The sequence below is a fragment of the Meleagris gallopavo genome, chromosome 16 (assembly GCF_905368555.1).
Source record: "Meleagris gallopavo chromosome 16, MGAL_WU_HG_1.1, whole genome shotgun sequence".
NCBI lineage: Eukaryota > Metazoa > Chordata > Aves > Galliformes > Phasianidae > Meleagris > Meleagris gallopavo.
This window is the reverse complement of record NC_139419.1, coordinates 1,431,944-1,444,375: the sequence shown is the minus strand read 5'-3', so window position 1 is coordinate 1,444,375 and position 12,432 is coordinate 1,431,944. Positions and strand designations below refer to the sequence as shown.

Sequence of the window (12,432 nt, the reverse complement as noted above, 5' to 3'; positions counted from 1 at the left end):
AGTTTACTGGCCAAATTAAAGTAGATGAAGGAACTGAGCAGTTGAGAAGAAGCTAGAGGGAACTCTTCAGGTGAAACCTGCAGCATTTTATTTCTACCCAAATAACAGCTGCTTTGACAACAGCTGATTTCCTCCTCCCCGCCCACCAGTAATACCAGAGCTGTGCCATGTTTTGAGTCATGACACTTTCTTTGCAGCTTCCAGTAAGCAAGGATTTTGTGCACTAGGAAACAGAAGAAAGATTAACCTTTCTATAACTTGAAAGTTAAGATTACCTTAAAAAAAATAAATCTAAAGCATTCATGTAAACACTTCCCCAGAGGGAAGATTTAAGGAAAATATGCTCTGCCACTCCAAAGACCACAAGAGTCTTAGCCAATAGTCTAATTTCTTTGCTAACTTCAGATGAAGAGAGGAGGATCACTGTCATAGCCAGCCCTGGACACACAGCTACAATAAACCTGCTCACAGCTGAAGTTACTGGAAACCTCTGTCTTTGAGGCACCCATTTTCACATACTGCAATCTCAACAAAGCTGACAGGCAACCTCACTTGCCATTTTGTACCTTGAATTAAGTCATCAAATTTACATCACAAAGGATAAATATGTTTTAATGAGTTTGATTCCTTTCCTCCCTCTCTTAAGCAGCAGACCGCATGAGATGCACTCACTGCAGTTCCTTTAATTGTTGAAGAGAACTGGAAAGGGGAAAATCATAAATCCACTAATTAGCAGAGAAACAGCATATGTGGAATCTGGCCTCCAATACCACCAACGGGAGCTTTGCCAACCAAGTTCACCCACTGAGTTGAACAACAGTTGTTGGAAAAAAGTGAATAGCTCCATTAGGAGTTTGGAGCGAGAAAACAGAGTCACTTGACAGACAATTACAATAGAACTGGATGACAGATCGATGAAACTGAATATTTACCTGGCATTCTAAATTTTGCAACAATATCACTGCCATCAGTATGAAAATAGAGCAAAGATTAGGTTTATCTACATAGCTTAAAAGCCCTGAGATAAGCATTCCATCACGTTTTTAGCTCTATATGGAAAGAGCACCCACAGCATAAGTCACAGGCTGCCCTCAGGGAAGGCTCTGCCCCATGAATGGGCACCCTCCTCTTTCTCAGATGTTCAGCCTCACTCCTCATTTGCACCAAAACATCAGCATTTCTCCCCCTTTGCAGATGAAGGAGCTCACAGTAACAGCAACAAGAACTCACCTTCAGCAGACCGATCGCTTCCAGACACAGCAGCAGCACTTTGCTCCTTCTCATCCCAAGAAGCGTGGGAAAGCTTCACAAAAGGATGTCCTCCTCACTCCTTTTGTACTCTCATCTGCTTCAAGTCCACCTCCCAGCTAGTGAGGCTCTTACTAGGACAGACCGGTTTTCCATAGAATAAATAAATCAATAAAGCTTTTCCAGTTGGAGCAGGAACAAACATCTCATCCCAAGGCACCCACAGCACAGATAAGGCACCTTCAGCCCTCTTCAGAGCTTTTTATAGGTGACTGGAACACCTGGCTCTCCCCCTCCCCTGCTCCACCTCCCTCTCAGTTCTACCCACAGCTCACATAGATCCTGTCACCCAATCACATTTCTCAACCAGCAGTGAAAACTTGGACTTTTCTAGAATAGGCTCTCAGAGCTACATAAGGTAGAACATCTCCCTCCCACCTGCTAATTACCATGATTGCATCCTTACTTATTGCCACCTATTGTGAATCAGCCCGCTCCAGCACAGCTGGTGGCCCCCTGCTAAGCACAGGGTAGACTCTGAGCTCAAACAGATACGGATAATTAAAAACCTAGAAGACAAACACAACTTTTATCTTCAGAAATAAATGGAGATTTAGTAGCATTAATCTTGACCCAACCATAATTTCAATGGAACCAAAAGCAACATTTTCCTTAAGGTTTGTGAGGGAACTATAAATAATACAGAATTTATAGTATGCTGCAATACAAATGCAGTGTTTCAAGCAAGTGGTTTAAGGCGGGGGGCAACCTTATGGCAGTAACAACAGAAGGAGAAGCTGGGGGCAGCCTACAGGCTGCTCTGAGCCAAAGGCCCAGAACTTTTGGGTTTCAAAAGACAAATAAAGCTGGTGTTGACCAAAAGAGGATCTGCCACACCAATCTGCCTGTCCAAAGTGGACACTGCAGCCTTACAAGCTCAGGTACAGTGGAGAGACAACTACATCTGATTTTGTTCTAGCAATAAAAATGTGAGCAAGAGCTAGAAAACACCATACCATTTTACAGACCACCAAAGGGTTCATAATGAACTTCTCGGGTTTGGTGAAGAAATACTAACATTAGAAGTGAAAAGTTGCTCGTGCCAAGGAAATGGCAAAGTCATCTCTTCCAACAGAGCACTTAGGAAGCAATTCAGACACTCGGCTCTATTAGGTTATAACCTTCATCTCAGTTTGATCCTAAGAACTTTTCTGAAGATGCATATCATGCATTCAGCTGCACCCCAGGACAGAAATAGGAAGGCCAAGAGGTAGGATAGGAGAATACTGCAGAGCCATATACTTTGCTAGGCACAGAATCTTTGGAAGGCAATTCAATAGGAATTAAAAGAACCGCGATTAATAATTGATTTTTTTAATGTTTACTGATAGACATTTTATTTGTGTTTCTGCTAAAACACCTGTTTTGTTTTAATATTCTGCCTCTGATGAGGTCTTTCATAAATATTTCTACTTCACAGCATAAAAAATTTAAGCTCTTAATTAAACCGTCTTTGATGTTTTATAGCAATAAGTGCTCTGAAATAAATGACAGCAGTTAACAAAACGTGCACATTTTTATAGGGATGATCACTGCTAACGTTTGTAGGATAACATGAGAGCTGGCAGTGGCTCCATACTGCTCGCAAGACTTTTTAATCACTGGGCTCTGAAGTGTATCAGTTAAAAGCAGCACCTCTGATGGAAGAAGGGAAGAAGTCACATTTTGCATTGCCATGTACTGGGTAGCTGCCTGGTATTACTTCTTAGACAATTTCCCATTTGGTCTCACGTACTTTCAATATCAGAGCACTAGTTCTTTACATACTTATTCCTAAGGTATTTTGGAATTATTTTTGAACATCTACAAGGACTCTGGGGAAGTTCAGTGCAATGGGAAAGACAATTTAGCTACTGAAATTCTTGTCTACGGGTACAGAAATGTTTTCCCAAATAGATAAGCTGCAAGAATTTAAAAGAAATATATGTATTTAACGGTACATTTTGATAGCATGCTATTTGTGTATGTAATTACTGAGCTGAAAGGTGGCTGTCAAATAAGGGTGCACGTTAGAAGGTACGAGGTAACCTTCTCCTTGTAAGTCAAAGGCATCTCAGGAGCAGAAGCACAAACCCTTGTAAAGATTAGAACATAATGAAATGAAAGTGAAGCCTTGTTTCTATTTTTTAAACGTACATGAGAGTTCTTTAGAGTGAAATTGCTTGTGAATAATTCAACTTTATGGATAATAAAGAAAAAAACAGCTACAGCGTATCCTTACCAACAAAATACACAGACAATACACTGCCCTGCCTCACTAACAAAGCTCAGTTCCATTATTTGGCAACAAGAGACTGCAGCAGTGTTGTGCCAGCACCAGGAGAGGGACTGCAGCTGCAGTGCAGATGGGAGGGGCTGGGGGTCTGCAATTAGAACACCAGCTCTGAACATTTGCTGGCCATGCTGTATGCAAAGAGAGCGAGCAGCTGCCTGTCCCAATCCCAAACCCAAGCACTACTGAGATATCAACCATAATACACACTAGAAACTTACAACCTTACGTTCCAGTTTCTCTACATACATCCTAAGGCCATTTGCTGTAGTTGTGCTTCATTCAACAGTAAGGCAGTTAACAGCAAGGACAGGTACTCACAGTAGCTTTTCTAATTCTGCCCTAGAGATTGATGCTATAAACACCTCCCATAAAGTATGGAGGGCCTTTCACTGCCATGGTGACCCAGAGCATTCGGACACCCTGAGCAGAGGCATGCATTGCCCAATGCACTCTGAGGGGCAGCAGAATGACAGGAGAACCGCTAATGCTACTGCCAGTCTCCCCCGTATACCTGGTGACTCACTGCTATTTCCATTACTCCACCTTTGTTTGGGGAGGAGGAAGGACACCACTTTGAATCCAAAAGTGCACGCAGTGAAAGCAAATCAAGTTTCTACTCCAGTTAGATCTAACGCTGTGTGCAGACACCTAATGGAGTGGAGCAGCCGGAGGCACTTGGTGTTCAGCTGAGATGAATCTCACTGAAGCATCCTGAAATACTACTACAGGCCAAGGCAGCACAGGCTGCTCCTTACATCCTGTTTTGGACCATGCCAAGCCATCTTCTCGTCCTTGTTGCCCTTCCTATTTGATGAAGGGGTGTGCCAGCAGGGCAGGAATGCAGGCCTGCAGTCTCCTTTCCACTCACCTCGGGATGCAGAAGGCTCTACCAGGGCACAGCGTGTGATGTGGGGTGAGGCAGCTGCTCTGTGCGACAGCACAGTCCAGACTGAAGAGAAATGCAAAGGTAAATTAATAATGAGTTTGAAGCCAGTAAATATGGTCATAAATTACCATTTTTTTCTAGTAGAAATTGAGGTTAAAGGAAAATAAAAAATCCTCGAGCAGCATAGATTAGCCCTCTTTCTTCCCACAAGACCAAAGGAAAGCGCTCTCTTCTGAGAAATGGGCTTTTACATCTTCTCTTTCCCATCAGGCAAATGTGTTTTAAAGTAAAAATGTTTAAGCCAGTATCACGAGGTGATACACTGCTATCCTCCTCCACCCTAAGCTGGGGTGATGTTTTCAAGACACTCCTGAAGCACCGAAGGTTTCTCCAGTGGTTATGAGAGGCTGCGACTCAGCGCACTGCAGCCTGTTGCTGCCACAGATGGAATCCCCAGAGACTACTGAAGATTTATTTACTCTTTCCTAAAAGTTTTAGTAGACAACCATATCCAAGATCTTCTCTAGGAGACCAAGAAGTCACAATGACACAGAGAAAGAATTCAACACTCACTGAATTAGGTGTCAGCATTTCTTGCTAGCATTCAAGGATGAGAGCTCTGCTCCTTGTCCAACCTGCACCTTCCCCTGCTGGTTTCCCAGATTTCCAGATGCACAGCTGCACCTTTCTTTGTTAGGGAAACAAAAAGAAAGTTGGAAATGTACCATTCCTCAGTTTTGTCTTTATGTGCAGATCTCTGTCCCCAGTTAGCTGCCGCTGCCTCCCTCCTTGTGGCTCCTGTACGGTGCCCTGATGTCCATCTTGGAAACAAAAGCTATTTAGACCATTTTAGGATTTAAGCAGAGCTGAGCTGGGGCAGGGTAAAGGTTGAAGTAATTTTCCTAAGCCCTTTTTAAAGATTAGACATTAGTTTTCTATTCCTATCCTGCAGATAACCGTAGCGTAGTGACAGACAAACTAGCACGTTTGGCTGAACTGGTAACTAACGAGACACTGTTATCTGGAGGATCTCTTTCTCTTTCTGTCTCATGCTGAGAGGGAAGGACACCACAACAGGCATGAAAACATAAAATACTCCAGCACTTTATAAAGCATCACAGCTTTTTTTTGCTAATCAGTAACTGTCACCGGGCTGTATACCTGTTGGGTTCACATGCAGGACAGAAGACTTGCTGCTAAGTTACAGGCAAAAGACTGAAGACAGAAGTGTTTTTCAAACTGATCACAGACGGTGTGTGTGATGCTGGGTGAGGGATTTAATGTGCTTCAGCTTCCCCATTGTTCAAACAGCACTTCCCACCTCTTACACATCTTTGCTGTTTCAAATTGCAGGACAGGGACATCTTGCTGGGGTTTACACAGTAACAAGCATGCTGGGCTTCTGATCATTGCCTAACCTTCATAATAACCATGTTGCACATACTGTACATAGTCAAGACACAGAGATACTCAAGGTTTTGTAGTTCAATACTGGATGTTCATCACAGGACAAGATACTAGGGCAACTAAATCAGAAACTGGATTATCTATGAAGAGAAACAGAATGCAGCTTCCCTGGCTTTTAGCAGTCAGAAGAGTACGTGACATTCACAGATACCTGCTGGTACAGGTGGGCTGGAAAGGCAGCTGGGGCTGGCAGCTCGGAGCACAGCTGCACCTGCAGTTCACTCACAGACAGCCCTGTATGGCAGCAAGCAATGCAGCTGCATTTGACTCCTACACATCTTGATCATGTGAAGTACCCACATACCTCATTCTCTCTCTGCCTCAGTTACCTATGACCCTTCCCAACATCATGGGGACAGGGGACAATAAATTAGCTAAGGACCATGGACAACTGGGATATTTTAATAGGGACCAGGCAGCTGACCTTCTACAAAGGATTTGGCAATCCGTGAAAACTGGCAACAAAATACATTGTGCAAAAGGGAAAATGTCATAAAATGAAAGTCATAAAAGTCTATCGTCTGCTAACAACCATGAAATGGAACAAAGGGACTGTGTTAAGTGAGGTGTTAGCATGTTCTGCTTTGCATGGGTTATAATTCTGATTTTCAAATATTGTATTAGGTACTGTATGTAATAATTCCAGTGGGTAGGAAATATTTTCATTGATCTGTACCATTCTACAGAGTGCTTGCCCTGGCAGGCAGCAGAGGATGTGTAGGAGTTACAGCAATCCCTTAATCAATGTTTATTTTTAATTGAATCCTTCCTCTGCACCTTGTTCAGGACCTTGCAGGATTAGGTGAAATGCACATGCATGAAAATGCACGTGCAGGCCATGCAGTGAGGAAGCAGGATTTATACCACACAGCAGAGAGATAAATCAGGTTCATAAAACATGTTATTTCCAGCTGTGATGTTATACATACTGCTTTTGTGAAGCAGCAGGAGCCGTTTCCTTTTCCCATACAGCTGCTTTCAATATGCAACAAAATGGTTTAAATGCCTGAGAAAGCACTAAGCATGTTTCAGGAAACTGACACACCAAAGATTATTTTTTTTAAGAGAGGAGAGTGGAAGAGGAGTGTATGGAAATAAAGACGTCTCCTCGCTAGGCACGAGAACCTCAGCAGCAAAGTAGTTTCTTGCTAGCCTTGCCACCAAACAAAATTCATCTCAGAGCAACCAGCAGTACTCCAAAGTAAATGAATCTCATCTCCGCTGCATCTGAAATACAAATCCCAGCACGATGCTGGTGGGTGTGTTAGCAGACCCATGCCACCCCAGCCTCGTGGGTGCTCAGGGCTGGAAGGCAGCAGAACCTTCTCAGCTGACTATTTCCCCACTACATGCTGCAGCACTCCTCTCGTGCCTTCTGCAGAGGCCTTTTAACAACAAGACCTAGAAAACAGTCTGCATAGCAAGCGGCCTCTTGGCCTGTGGACATATTCTGATGTTCTCTTGTGACTACCAGATCTACCAGAGGAGACCAGAAGAACTGCCTGCAACCTGCAAACCACCAGCTCAGTGGAACGTAACAGAGCCAAGCAGCGACCTGCCCACCAAAGCAAGGGCAGCATCCTGCTCTGTGCTGCACCACGGGCAGCAGGCAAAGATCTCAGAGCCTCAAGTCCAGGTGGGAGATCTTCTAAAATCTCTCAAGAGCCTGATGAGCTTTTAGATAAGATTTGTTACATCTTTGTAATCATCAGCTCTTTTCATCTCAGTATGGTTTGTTTAAATAAACAAGCAGCAAGGCTTCAAGTGTTGTTTCACCCATTACATGTGCATCTAGACAGCTGAAGAGGCAGGAAAGAGAATAATAGAAAACTGATGAGGAGAAAATAATAAATAAGACCAAAAAGAGGAATGAGCACCCTTAGGGTTATAGTCAGCATCCAGCTGAGAGGTCTGCGGGTACAGAAAAGATTATTTACATTGAACTATGAATTTTAAAAGTAATATTATATAAGCCTTCCAGCTTTAACAATTAAAGAGAAAAGTAATTATAAGAATTACCCAAATGTTAAATGGCTTGAAAATAACTAGCGTATTATTTCTCTCTCCCTAGTGGAATGTTTTGCACGACAAAAAGAACAAGCTTCTGAAAGATGGGTAGGGTGGATGGGTTCTTTTTAATCATTCATTTTAAAATGCAAATATTTTAATAGGTTTCTTTTAATATATATGATAATGAGTTTATACATGAGACTCAAACCACAGGCCAAGTAAGCAGATGTCTTGTCAACAAGGTCTAAAATTTAGAATCATTAGGGCTCTTTTAAGAAACGTACTTGCTCTGACATAAAACTGAAGCATATTATAATATTTCACATTCACACTGCTCAGTGTGACATTTTTTCCTCATTAAAATGAAGAATGACACAGCCAGAGAGAGCCCCATCTTTCCTGCTTTGTATTTGTAGTTCAAAAGATGGCTCTTAGCAAATTGTCCCAGAGAGACAAAATATTAAGCACCTTGAGTGCTCTTCTGCATGCAATTAATTTCACAGCCTTTGAAAGTTTTAATGTGTTGTGGTGACCAGTGAAATGATAAGTAGTTGCTGCTCATTGTTTGCATCTTGTTCATTCTCTCTTTTCTGCAGCCTGTCAAATCCTGTTTAACTCTGCTTGTTTCTCTAGGTGTCAATTCCTCTGCATTGTACAGCTTTTGTGATGAAATTCTGCACTTCTTGTTCACCCTTTGACTTTGAAAAGCAAAGAATCAGACAGACCCAACCAAAAGAAATTCAATGAATGATAACTGACGGCATTTCTGAAGAACAGTAAGAAAGCAACGAACACGATCATTAAGCAATACCATAAAAATGAGGCCAGGTTTCTACCTGTGTTAATTACCTACTGGGTTGATTTCTGCCAATCCACTGAAATCAATAGAAGGTTTCCTACTGAGGAAGAGACTTTCAGTCAAACCGCTCTTTCAGATGGACACCTTTCTTCCCTTAGTGCACACATACATCCAAAGGCAAATGCCACCCTTTGACTCTCATGAAGTACTGAAAATTATCCCAAATGCCAGCACCTACGTCGAATACTTTCCTTGTGATTAAATACTGTTGAAAAGATTACGTATTGGGTAAAAAGAGGGGGGAAAAAAAGGTGACTATTTTCCCTAAAATTTCAGGAAAGCCATAATTAAAAATGAACAGTGTCATAAACACCGCCACTGGGGTAGGTAGAGGAATTTGCAATAGGAAATATGCTGTCATCACAGGAAGTTTGACACTAGATCTTACAGCAGCAGAGGATAAGCTTTCACATCATGTCTTGAAATTAATTAGTTTTTTTTTTTTTAAGAATAATTTTTAAAGAAAAGTGTATTCAAAGAACTAAGCAGGAATCGTCAATACAGAGGTTTGAGGTTATGCACTGGAGATCCAGAAGCGAGCATTTACTCACCTTAAGAGATCCAAGAAGGTTGGTCTCTGAGATAGACCATACTACCATCAGTGCATGGAGTGAACCAGTAGTCCCAGCAGAGCCCGTGCTATCCTGCACTACACTGGGAAGTCAGGGAACTCAGAATCCTTGTGTCAGGTAGGACTCATGTGGACAAGGCAGATGCAGAAGCATGGCACAAGTGTCATGGTGGACACTGAAGTGGCAGATTATTGAGACACAACTATCATTTTAGTATTTCTGTTTCTCTCTTGAGGTATGTTTCATTCCATTTTTCGCACTTAACTGGACTGAGGAAAAGGAATTTGATATTCCTAACAAGAACATATACATTATTCTACAAAAAGCCCAAAAAACCACTGTTCAGATATCCTGCACATTACCTAGATGCAGAAAAGAGTAGTGGAAAAATAATAATAATAATGAAACTACAGTTTTCAATCCATTGTCCAGTACCTACAGAAGTTTGCATTCCTGTGACCTGAAGTCAGCAAGAGTTTCAAAGGGCTTGGTGGCCCAGCACACAACATCCAAAGATACCTCCCAAGACAAGAGCCTGGACAGAATTTTCTGGCACAGCTAATCCTTCTTCAGTGGCTGGAAGCCAACAGAACTTCCTGGGCATTAGATCTCTACCTGAACTTTCTCAGAATTTAAGGTCCTTCAAAACCTTCTCCAACTGCAAAACACACCTTTCTCCCTGCTTTCTACTATGAACACAAAGCAACGTGTACAGAATGCTGCTCCTATAACAGCACTGTCATAAAGCAGTCATAATTTGCTTCCTAAGGAGAGGATGACAGAGGAAAAAGTAAGAGATGACAGTTGCATTGCCTAAATGTACTACTGGAAGAGACCTGGTTCTGCAGCAGTGAGAATGGCATTGTATCCTATATAAAAGCAGAGTAGAAAAATCAATTGAACGCTTTTCATTAACCTCTGCGAACTCGGAATTAAGTTCTACAAGTCTTCTGGGAACAGAAGTCCTGTTCCAGCAGAAAGGCTGCCTTCATCTCTATTCTCAGGGACCTGAACAGTGTTTATATTTGTGTTCCCTGACTATATAGGTACACTCCATTGGAGATCCAAAGAGCAAAATCTTGTTTTCCAAGCAGAATACACTGAGTTTATCTCATGCCTTTCCCAGGCTGAATGCTTGGATTGAAAATGTATATAAAATAATTTTTTACAAATCTTCAGAAAACAGCAGAACTTGCATTTATAGAATCTTATAAAACTCATTAATCATTAAAGCTTTGTACTTGCACTGCTCTAAACAAGGCCATTGCCTTTAAGGGTCAAATTCTATGCATTCAAAAAAAAACCAAAAAAACCAACCAAGTACAGCATGAAATATTTCTCAACTCTTTTTGTTGTCCAAAGTCAATACACAACTTTAATGTTTAGATGTTTGGTTAACCTTACTACAAATACTCTGTTTTTCAAAGGTTTTATTTCTTCTACAACTGCAGCATGTTCCTGTGAAATTTTTAGCAGAGATTCTGTGGTTGTATAACAGAAAAATTTTAATTGCTTGGGAATTGTATCTATTGAGCAGAAAAAAAAAGAAATCACCTTCCAATAACAATTCCCACGTGTAACTTCTGTATGAACTTTTCAATTACCGAGGTGGAAATGTAATAAGAGAGCATACCATGTTTACAGAGCACACACAAGGGTATAAAATTAAGTGAATTGGGCTTCCTACCGATTGAAGAAACTGGTTTCATTTTAGTACTTCCTCTCTGAACAGCTACCATCCAATATCATCCAGAAGTGCACAGACATCTGGGGGCTTAGTTCTGTGTATCTTCAAAGCAACCCAATTTTAGCATATGCAGAGCAGGCAGTCCTCAAAAAAACAGAGGTCTTTTTGCACTGACATCCCAATCATGAAAATGCCATCAAATACAAATCTATCACATCCTTCTGTCAATTATACTGGCCCCGTTTATCTCAATTGTCATGAAAAAGGAATCTATTCTACTCATCTTGTTCGAGAGCACAAATGACTCATGAAATAAAGTAAGCTACATTTTTAAGTTGTGCACTAGAGAAAGCTGTGTATGATTTTGCTGGTTCTAACTACGTAAAACACCAGTGCTGGATGGAGGGAGGGGAGGAGAGAAGGATGGAAAAGGGACTGAGGAAGAGGCAACCCAGTGAGGCAGTGAAAAACGTCAATCACATTTCCAGTGGTATGCTGTCCTGCAGTCACACACACTGTGGATTACTGCTCCCAGAATCATAAAATTGTCTAGGTTAGAAAAGATCATCGAGGTCACCATCAGCCCGGCCCAACAAGCCCCATCACCAAACCACGTCCCTCAGCGCCACGTCTGCTTTCTCTTAAATACCTCCAGGAATGGAGACTCTCTCTACCACTTCCAGTGCTTGATGACAACTCCCTGTAAATAAATTCTTCCTAACATCCAATCTAAACCTCCCCTGAGGCTCAGACAACTCATGCCAAAATCTTCCTTGAAGAAGGCAGTGGAGGGTAACCTGATATTTAACTGCTAGATAATGATTTAGCAATACAACGAATCTAAACAATAAAATGAAAAATGGCCTGTTCCTGTAAGTGAATTAACCTTCTTCCACTCTTGAACTATGTTTCTGGAAGGCTGACAGTAAAGCATTGTAGGAAACAAATTCATTTAATATGAAACAGGGCTTCACTATACTACATATCAACCTTCAAGTGGCTGAGAACCATCATGTTCTCTGAGTTGCTTTATCAAACCAGTTTGTAAGGGAATTGTTTAAAAAAAGCAGCGGGAGAGAAAGAGCAACTGATAAAGAATCAAGACAGACAACTATATGAGGGTGCTTCTAGGAAGGAACTCCAATTTGTGAAATCAGTAGTAGCAGAAAAGTGATCATCGACCTACCAGAGAAGGGAGTCTGATACTTGAAGGTAACTGGACGTAAGATAAGGCATTGCCTTTGGAAGTTATGAGCCACTGTAGTTAGCATTCAGTAACACGATAATTGACATATCGTCTTCCACTGAGAGATTCTTACAAAAAAATCTGCTCGTGATGGATTAGTGTTATAATGGCTATCAGTATGA

General features: G+C 41.6%; 1 long non-coding RNA gene across 16 annotated transcripts in view; it reads right to left on the bottom strand.

Moving 5' to 3' along the window:
• Positions 1–12,432, bottom strand: part of LOC109370191 (uncharacterized) — a 206,398-nt gene that overhangs the window by 120,484 nt on the left and 73,482 nt on the right. The window contains exons 4-6 of one of the 16 annotated variants that reach the window (XR_014886883.1): positions 5,043–5,157; positions 4,452–4,532; positions 1,231–1,382 (exon numbers count right to left, since the gene is read on the bottom strand). The exons of 12 other annotated variants lie outside the window; for them this stretch is intronic. This is a non-coding gene — a long non-coding RNA (uncharacterized LOC109370191). The remainder of the gene's footprint in view (positions 1–1,230; positions 1,383–4,451; positions 4,533–5,042; positions 5,158–12,432) is intronic. 3 more of the 16 variants (XR_014886884.1, XR_014886885.1, XR_014886890.1) reach the window with 3 other exon arrangements.